The sequence below is a fragment of the Brienomyrus brachyistius genome, unplaced genomic scaffold (genome assembly GCF_023856365.1).
Source record: "Brienomyrus brachyistius isolate T26 unplaced genomic scaffold, BBRACH_0.4 scaffold27, whole genome shotgun sequence".
Classification (NCBI taxonomy): Eukaryota; Metazoa; Chordata; class Actinopteri; order Osteoglossiformes; family Mormyridae; genus Brienomyrus; species Brienomyrus brachyistius.
The window spans coordinates 1,268,159-1,279,001 of NW_026042306.1; positions in this window are offsets into that span (position 1 = coordinate 1,268,159).

Sequence of the window (10,843 nt, forward strand, 5' to 3'; positions counted from 1 at the left end):
ACCTGTGAGGTGGGATGGATTATCTCAGCAAAGCAGAAGTGCTCACTATCACACATTTAGACTGATTTGTGAGAAATGTTTGAGAGAAATGGTAATATTGTGTATCTGGAATGAATTGTAGGTCTTTAAGTCCATCTCATGAAAAATGGGAGCAGAAACAAGAGTGTTGCGTTTATATTTTTGTTCAGTATACATGAAACCAACTGGGACTTTATTAATATATGAACTCTAATGAATGTCAATATAAATGCAGTTTCCTGCTCCCCGGTTGCCCAGAGGAGGAGAATCTTTCTGCTAGTGTAGCGCAAGGTAAAACCCTGGGTTCCTTTAAATCAGAGCTAGATAAGATTCAACTCTGAGCTATTAGTTAAGTTTTCCCAAATGAGCTTGATGGGCCGAATGACCTCCTCTTCTTTGTAAATTTCTTATGTTCTTATGTACTTTCCCACCGCAGGACATTTTTTCCGGAAACATTAATATCTGTTGTGTTCCCACCGCAGGAACTTGGTCCAGTTGTACTTCCAGAACATATTTTTAGTCCGAAACTCCAGAGTAGGTCATTTTTATTCAAGCATGAACTACTGGGGTGGGGCTTAAAGCAAGAAATTTGTTGACAGCAAACACTGGTTCTACCTTGGAAACTATGCAGAATTGCAGGAAAAAGAGATAGAAGAAGTGCAACATGGAAAATTTGATTGATAGCCAATATAATTTTCTGGTGCTGGCAGTGCAACTTGTCAGCGCTTATTAACGGAATAACATTACATCAGTTTTTATTCTGTAGAAAAAGAAAGATTGATCTGCTGGTCAGATTTAATAATGAATTATAAACATGTTGTGGATCGTATAAATACGATGCCCCATGCTCCCGGGATAGGCTCTGGGCCCCCTGTGACCCCAGTGGGGATTAAGCGGTTACGATAATGGATGCATGGATAAAAGGTTGTGTCCTGTTTTGATTGTGATCAATCCCTCCCATTACTAACAAATAACAAGCAAAATTACTTGTCCATCCTCCATTGTTTTGGGGTGGTGTAGTTTCATACGAAATTACGTGCAAAGTTTAACCTATGAGCTTTTTATATCTCCTATGCTTACTAACCATAAAGGTCATAGCTCCTGGAGTGTAGTTGTAAAGCAGCATACAAATATGACTAGTTTCCAGTCAAGAAAAACTCAAAACTCGGAACCAGGAACTTGGTTAATGACCTTCAGTGGGAAAGCATCTCTTGTGGACAGGATCAGTCTGTTTTTTATTATTACTATATTTACTCTATGAGATCTTTGATGGTCCTTATTAATACTACAGCAAAACATTACATGGATGAAAATCTATACCAAAAAATGTACATTTCATCAGATCCAAAATTAGAAATGCAAAACAGAGGGCAGTCAAGAGAGAAATGACTACCACACTTTAACACTCACACCTGCCTCACTATTTGTGTGGTGCCTGCTAGGATTGTGTGCTCAGCCCACTCTTGTTCACCCTCTTGATCCATTACTGTATATGCCGACTATACAACACATCATCAAGTTTGCTGATGACACAATGGTCATAGGGCTCATCAGCATCAGCATGTAGGATGAAGATTCATGCAACTCATTGATTGGTGTTAGTCCATCAATCTAACTCTTAACATGGACAAAATGAAAGACACGATAGTTCATCTGCGAAAGTAGTCCCATGCTATCCACTCTCCACTGCACTTCAAGGGCTCCACAGTAGAGTTGGTCAGCAGCACCAGATTCCTTGGGGTACACCTGGTAGTTGACCTCAGCTGGTCCCTCAATTCCTACTCCTTAGCTAAGAAGGCACAGTAGCATCTTCACTTCCAACAGTGACCTAGGAGGGCAAGTCAAACTCCCCACTTCTTCATCACGTTCTGACCCCAAAACAATGAAGGATTAACAAGCTTTTTTGTTAGTTATTTGATAGTTATTGCGAGGGGGGGTATGATTGCAACCAATACAGGACGAGCCCATTACTTATATTTTATTCGTATGACCCAAGACATGTTTATATTTCATTATTACTTCGGGTCAGCAGATTGATCTTTAGGTTTAATAATAACATCGTAATAAAAACAATGTAATATATTCTATTAATAAGCGCTGGCAGGTTTAACCACCAGCACTGACAAAAGCATATTGGGTATCAACTGCATTTTCTGATGCATAAATTTGGCACAGACAAAAAAAAACATTTGCTGCATTAAATTTAATTGAGGTACAAAAATAATTCTGTCTGCTCAGTTTTTTTCATCCATTCATCCATCCATCCATCCATCCATCCATCCACCCATCCATTTTTTTCCTCCTATCCAGGGTCGGGTTGCAGGGGTAGCATTGTAAAGAGGAAATCCTCCCTCTCACCAGCCACTTCCTCCAGGGGGATACCAAGGTGTTCCCAGGCCAGGCAAGAGATATAATCTCTCCAGCGTGTCCTGGGTCTGACCCGGGGTCTCCTCCTGGTTGGACATACCAAAAATACTTCCCCAGGGAACCATCCAGGGGGCATCCTAGATAGATGCCTGAACCACCTCAACTGGCTACTTTTGATGCAGAGGAGCAACTTTAAGCTCCTCCCGAATGTCTGCGCTCCTTACCCTATATCTAAGGCTGAGCCCACCCACCCTGCGGAGGAAACTCATTTCAATCACTTGTATCATTCTCAGTCTCATTCTTTAGGTCACTACCCAGAGCCCATGACCAAAGGTGAGGGTAGGCACGTAGATCGGCTAGTAAATTGAGAGCTTTGCCTTCCAGCTCAGCTCCCTCAAAACAAAACAGTACAGTAGCCTCATTACTGCTGATGCTGAACCGATCTGTCTGTCGATCTCCTGTCTGTCACTTGTCATCTGCAAAAAGTAAAGATGCGATCCTGAGGCCCCTGAACCGGACCTTGGCTATGTCTAGAAATTTTGTCCATAAAAGTTATAAACAGAATCGATAACATATAGTAGGACAATGTCCACACAATGTTGAAGAGGCTTGTTAGCCAAGACAGTCTTACAACATAAAGTGCTTTCAAGAACTCAGGGTGAATTTCATCCAGCCCTGGAGCCTTACCACCGAGTAGTTGTTTGACTACTTTAGTGACCTCAGCCCTGGAGATAGGCAAGTCCTCCTCTGAGTCTTCCAGCTATACTTCCTCCGAGGAAGCCAGCTTCTGGAGTCCCATGAACTAACCAAGCCCTGAATGTCTCCTTCTTCAGCCTGAAAGCTCCTTTTACCACTGGTGTTCGCCACCACAGTGTTAATTTTGACTGAATTTTTGATTTAGTTTTATTCTTAGTCCTTTGACGAAAATGCAACTTAGTTTTAATCATATTTTAGTTATCTGATTTTAAGACAGGGGGCTGCATGGTGGTGCAGTGGTTAGCACTGTTGCTTCACACCTCTGGGCCCAAAGTTTGAGTCTCCGCCTGGGTCACATGTGTGCGGAGTTTGCATGTTCTCCCCATGTCGTCGTGGGGTTTCCTCCGGGTACTCCGGTTTTCCCCACAGTCCAAAAACATGCTGAGGCTAATTGGAGTTACTAAATTGCCTATAGGTGTGCATGTGTGAGTGAATGGTGTGTGAGTGTGCCCTGCGATGGGCTGGCCCCCCATCCTGGGTTGTTCCCTGACTCGTGCCCATTGCTTCCAGGATAGGCTCCGAACCCCCCGCGACCCAGTAGGATAAGCGGTTTGGAAAATGGATGGATGGATGAATTATAAGACAAACGTGTAACAGAATCAGAATCATGCTGACCGACATAGTGGAACACAGTGGAGGAGGGTTCTGCTTGATGCAATTATTTCCAATCTAGTGTTATCCAATTACAATTGTGTATGTGACAGGTTGAAATATTGAGTATTGCTTTCCATACGAAAGTACCTAATATTACTTGAATTAGGTCTGAGGGCTTTTAAGATTGATGGTCGGGGCTAGGTGATGCCATATACAGTAAGAGTGAAGGAGAATTCCTTCAGGACATACGTTTTGTTGACGTTTACGTGGTACCGGGAAGTTCAGTTTCCACATTGGTGGCGTGGTTGTACAGCTACTTAAGGTGGTATCAGTGTTTCCTGAGGTAGGTCGCTTATTGCATCTCGTGAGCCCTGGCTGGGTTGCAGTTATAATTTAATCCTGGTCTTTATCAATCCTTTTTTAATCCTTACTTTATCAAGGAGAGGGTGCCCTTAGTTTATTGTTGTAGTATGCTTGGAAAAAACATGAGACTACTTGAGACTGTCAGAGTACAGAGATGGTAGCCAAGAGATGGATGTCAGTATGATGACACAGCAGGCCAATGCATAGCAGAACACTTTTGTGCTTGTAATGTACAGTAAGTGCTATTGAGTTGTATTGAATTGTGTGGCCTACCCACCTTTATTCTGGTCCATCTGCAATGTCATTTTTGGCTATGCCACTGCTATAAAAGACCATCGTAAATTTTCAGGATATTTCTTTTTTTTTTTTTTTTTTTTTTTTATGGCGTCACATCAAAGTCAAAACTCATACACGTAAATATGCCACTCGTGAACGCAAAAGTGAAACTCGCACACACAGGACAAAGAGCTGCGTGTGCATTCATTGAACAGAACCCACAACGTGTGCATTAACTAACCCACAACATTCAAATAGCTACTGAAAGCTTCGATACAAAATGTTACAACTACGTTAGTAATACTCATCGTAAGTGGCTGCATGATGAGGTGTAGAAATTATGTATGGTCTATGGAAACTCATAACACATGATGAAGTTACTTTACGTATGGAGCCGAACCTAATGCCTGCCTCAGCATCCCAATAACGTGTGTCACTGCATTCGGTAACTGTATCTGTTTTATATTGATGGGGAAACAGGCAAGAGGGCAATGAGAATCAGAAATTATACTTATAACATAGATAAACCATACTTCATATATCCCCCATATGAGCAGCCAAGGCGCGAGCCGCGGGGTTCTCCAGTACCTCAGGTTTCTGCAGCCAATAAGTCGTCTCGCTGATCAGATCGCTGTATTCCGCCTCAGTCAGTGAAGGTGTCTTCTTACGGAGTCCTGTCATAGACGTTTTCACCGTGTTGTGGTGAATAAACCTGCTTGTTTTGGATCTCCATGTGCCTAACCCTGATTCCCTGCTTCCTGTTTGCTCGCCCTGCACACGGTCATCACAGTATAACAGAACTCGCACCTTGCCTGCTCATACGGGGGATATTTTGGGGAGGATTTCCCCGTTGATGGACCCGTTCCTCACCGAAGAGATGCGGTTAAACTTGCAGGAGCTGAGGAATGGCGTAGCAGAGCCAATGATGCGGCGAGTTGCCCTGGACTGCGGAATATCTGATGACCCGTTGCTGGAGCCTCCAGAGGTGCCCCTGAGTCCAGTCATTCTGTAACGACTGTGTGTCGACCGAGCGAGCAGGGAGATGACAGAGCGAGGAATCTGAGTCGGGAAGCCGTAGAGTCAGGAACATGGGTTTTATTCCACAGGATGACAAAACTCTATACACTGAGGAGACAAGATCAATGTCTGGACTGGGGAAACAGATTTGAACGTGGACTTAAATACACAAGACTACTCAGAAATAACATGACACAGTTGGTTAATCAGGAATTCACGTGAGGTAAAAGATAGGGCATGGCACACAGGAGGATCGACCGAGCAGGTCATGACAATTATGGTGGGGCTTAGCTCAGGCAGGAAAAAGAGGGATGGTCCACAGAGCGGCTCCAATGAAAATGGGTTCATTAACAAAAACTCAGGAACTAAATAGGAGAAATAAGAAATAAAAAGAACTACAAAATAAACATACTGGGGAACAAAACAGAACAAGGAGCACAGTTAGGAAACAAACATGCGGTAACAAGCTACAATGGCTCGCAGTAACAAATACAACGACAGACTAAAGAACAGATTTTGCGCTTGTAATCAAACCCACAATTGCTGATGCTCCAGATACTAGTTCAAATGCCAGTTTTATTGCTTCTTTAATTAGCACAATTTTCATAAATTAACCTTTGAAAATGATAAACTTGCATTAGCGAACAACATTCAACTGAAACACAGATCTAATTCTTGATGATAATGGGCCTATTTAGATATTATGTACAGTATACCTATGTAGATATTCTTTTAAAAAACAACCATTTCCAGTTATTTATTATATAATCATTTAAACATTAACAATGTCTCCACAGTAATTCTGATCAATCTGATGTTATTTTAATGGACAAAACACTTGCTTTTTTCAAAAGCAAGAAACCTATAAGTAATCCCAAACTTTTGAATGGTCGTGTATATGTACTGTATATACAGATGCTCCTTTACTTACGAACTTTCAATTTGCGAACTTTCTGACATACGAACGAAGAGTACTGCAAGTCCAAACTGTGTTCACTAGGGTCTTGTTTCCTGTCTGCAACATAAGTTCTTTTTTCTGCACGCCCATTCCGCCTAGTACGACTTCTGGCCTCTACTCCCGCCGCACAGCAGCGTAGCGTGCATACTTCCAGCATCCTAGTTCTTAGTACTTGCGTATACCCTTAAAATAATGTTGAATAACGACTTACGAACATTTCAAGTTACGAACAGCCATTCGGAACGTATCTCGTTCGTAAGTAGAGTGTCTGTACTTATATTTCATATATATTTACATTTTATGTTATGTATATAATACATATTAATATTAATTACTAATATTACAGTATTATATTTTACATTATATATCATATCATGTATAATAGTATAACTGATTATATATTTCATATATATATATATATATATACCTTTTATATTTATATTTTCAAAATTCAAATTTGTATTACGTATTATGTAGAGCAGCAGCTATTATTCTTGCACTTTGATCTATACAACTTTTCAAGGTATTAACCATTTTCACAGCATCCACAGACAAACTCTTACCTCTACTATAACAAGACTGTTATTCTATCATTGTGTGTTATTATGTGTGTTATTGTGAGCATTTGTTTGTATTTAAGCTATTGGATACCCGATCAAGTAAAATGTTACCAATATCTCTCTTTCCATACCTCAACTGCTATAGCCACCCTGCTAACGGTCTATTTTGCTTTAGTACATTGATAGTCTTGGATTACATGCATGTAGGGTTTCCAACTTTGGTCAACCGGCTAGAGTGAGATTTTCATTTTGAGGCAAATCTGTACACACATGCACATGCTTTATATATACAGAAGCGGACTAATTTGATGGTACTCTTACAACTCATTGAAACAATTCTTCATTTCTCCTGAAAAGTGATTCAATTAAAAGTGATTGTGTATGGTATACCTGCATGTCTTTAGTATGTGAAAGAGTAAACTAATAACATTGTGAAAATAAATGATTTGTTGTTTATTTTACAAATATATGCTAAAATAGCGTGGACAGTTTTGTTGGTACCCCTACAGAATATTTATTCTTGTATTATAGTCATGTTTAAAACTAAGTGTTTAACCTTAAATACACAAGGCACAGGTGCCTTCAAGCTTTTCATCAGCCATTCAGCCTATTTAAACTTAAAGAACATGCTGCTGTGTTGTTTGGTATCACTGTGTGCACCACACTGAACATGGACCAGAGAAAGCAAAGGAGAGAGCTGTCTGAGAAGCTCAGAAAGAAGATTATAGATTACCATTGTGATGCAATGTATTTGTGTCATTCTTTACTTTAACACAAGGGGTCGCTGTCACTATGACTGGGAGTTACTCGGAGTTATGTGAGGAAGGACATTTGAGGAGATACTGTGAGATCATGAGAGTGTGGTGTGTGACTTGAGAAGGTTAATAAAACAAGTTAACTGAGCTAAGTCTGATATTTCATGACAACCATGTTAAAGGCTATTAGACCATCTTTGTCACATCCTGATCGTGCCGCTCCTCCTATGTGCCACGCCCCCTCGTTAACCTGTATCTAGTCTTGTTTAATTGAGTTTGTGTATTTCCCAGTTAGTCTTTCTCCAGTATTGTCATTGACATCTTTATGTCACTGGTGTTTCCTCTGTTCCTGATCATGTTTACCCCTAATAAATCCCGAGTTTTTACCCTTCACTCTGGACTCCCACTCCTGTCTCCCCGCCGTGCTTCAGCGATACCTGACAATCTCCAAGCAGATAGATAGATAGATAGATAGAACTTTACTAATCCCTCGGGAAGGTTCCTCTGGGAAATTCTAGTTTCCAGCAGCAGTACACCAGCATATTACAAGTTATAAAAAAACAATAAAAAATACAATATAAGAGAATTTAAAATACACGTACTAAAGTAAGAGCCAACATACAGATAAGGATACGAGTAGGGAGGGGGGAAAAGGAAAAACTATTCACAATAAAAGGGAAATAGAGGGATTTAGCAGCAGTTATGTAGAGACACAGTGTGTATAGAGATTGTGATATGCATATGCCAATAATCTATAAGGTGTATATATAAATAGATATTGCATTATTGCACATGACAAATTGCGGTTATTGCATTATTGCACAGGAGAAAAAATTGAACATATATGTTCAATAGTAGAAGTAATAGATATTGCGGTATTGCACATGAGATTGCACAGTCCGAATGTTCGATTGTCTGGTGCAATTTATTGTTCCTGTTTCTCCCCGTCCTACTCTGACCTCCTGTTTCCCCTCCTCCTCCTCCCCCTCAGTGAGGAGTTGAACAGTTTGATGGCGTGTGGGACAAAGGAGTTTTTAAGTCTGTTGGTTCTCGACTTGGGGAGAAGCATCCTGTCACTGAACAGGCTCCTCTGTTTGTTCATGACAGTGTGCAGAGCGTGCCTAACATTGTCCATAATGGACAGCAGTTTGTTGAGAGTTCTCTTCTCAGCCACTGTCAACAGAGAGTCCAGCTTCATGCCGACTACCGAGCCGGCCCTCCTGACTAGTTTTTCCAGCCTGGATAAGTCCCTCTTTGCTGTGCTGCTCCCCCAGCACACAACAGCGTAAAAGAGGACACTGGCAACCACAGACTGGTAGAACATCCACAGGAGCTTCCTGCAGATGTTGAAGGACCGCAGCCTCCTCAGGAAGTACAGTCTGCTTTGACCCTTTTTGTACAGGTGCTGTGTGTTGATTGTCCAGTCCAGTTTGTTATCCACCCACAGTCCTAGGTACTTGTATGAGTTGACCACCTCCACTTCCTCTTCCCTGATCAGAACTGGTCGTGGACTTGGTCTGGACCTCCCAAAGTCAATGACCAGCTCCTTAGTTTTTGAGGTGTTAAGCTGCAGGTGGTTTGTGTGGCACCAAGCTACAAAGTTCATCACCAGACCTCTGTACTCCTCTTCTTGGTCGTCCCTGATACACCCCATGATGGCTGTGTCATCTGCAAACTTCTGGATGTGACATAGTTCCGAGTTATAGCAGAAGTCTGAGGTGTACAGGGTGAAGAGCAGAGGGGATAGCACAGTTCCCTGTGGTGCTCCTGTGCTACTTACTACAGTGTCAGAGGTGACGTCCTTCAGCCTGACGTACTGATGTGTATCTGTGAGATAGTTGTGGATCCAGGCAGCTAGGCAGGGATCTACCTGCATTCTGGACATTTTTTCATGGAGCAGACAGGGCCGAATTGTATTAAAGGCACTAGAGAAATCCAGGAACAGGATTCTGACAGTGCCTTTTTCCTTGTCCAGGTGTGAATGGGCTCGGTGTAGGAGGTACAGTACGGCATCCTCCACACCGACATCTGTCTGGTAGGCAAACTGTAGGGGGTCCTGAGCATGTTGTACCTGGGGTCTAAGAAGGTTGAGAAAGAGCCGCTCCAGAGTCTTCATCAGATGTGACGTGAGTGCCACCGGTCGGTAGTCATTCAGCTCACTGGGCCTGTTCTTTTTTGGAACTGGGACAATACAGGATGTCTTCCAGAGCGCAGGCACTCTCCCCAGTCATAGACTGAGGTTGAAGACACGTTGTAGCGGCTCCCCGAGTTCAGCAGCACAGGTTTTTAGTAGCCTGGGGCACACCTTATCTGGGCCTGCTGCCTTCCTGGGGCGAAGCTTCCTCAGTTGTCCCCTGACCTGGTCTGCTGTGACGCTGTGAAGTGGCTGGGAGGAGGAGGGGGTGGGGGTGGAATCACCTTGGTGTTGGAGGAGGGGGTTTGAGGGAGGAAGAGGAGGGGGTGGGGTTGCTGTGGGCTGGTCAAACCTGTTGAAGAAGTTGTTGAGTTCGTTTGCCTTCTCCACAGTCCCCCCCGCTGTGCCGTTCTTGGTGTTGTAACCTGTGATGGTTTTCACACCCTTCCAGACGTCCCTCATATTGTTCTCCCCAAGCTTCTGCTCTACCTTCCTCCTGTATGTGTCCTTTGCCTCCCTTACACATTGTTTTACCTCCCTCTGTGCTGTTTTCATCTCCTCCTTGTCTCTGTTCCTGAAGGCTTTCTTCTTTTTGTTGAGGACAGCTTTGACTTCCTGTGTCACCCACGGTTTGTTATTAGGGTAACACCGTACCGTCTTAGCAGGGGCGACCACGTCTACACAGAAATTGAGGTAATCTGTTAGACAGTGTGTTACCCCCTCTATGTCCTCACCATGTGTGCTCAGTAACAGATCCCAGTCCGTGGTGTCGTAGCAGTCTCTCAGGGCATCCTCCATTTCAGGGGTCCATCTCCTGATGGAGCGTGTGGTGACAGGCTGCCTTTGAACCAGGGGTGTATATTGGGGTTTTAGGTAGACCAGGTTGTGGTCTGACTTCCCTAATGGGGGGAGGGGGGTGGCTCTGTATGCATCCCTCATATTAGCATACAGAAGGTCAATTGTCCTGTTGTTCCGTGTGGGGCAATCCACGAACTGGTAAAAAGACGCCAGTGTATAGTCCAAAGTGACGTGATTAAAATCTCCA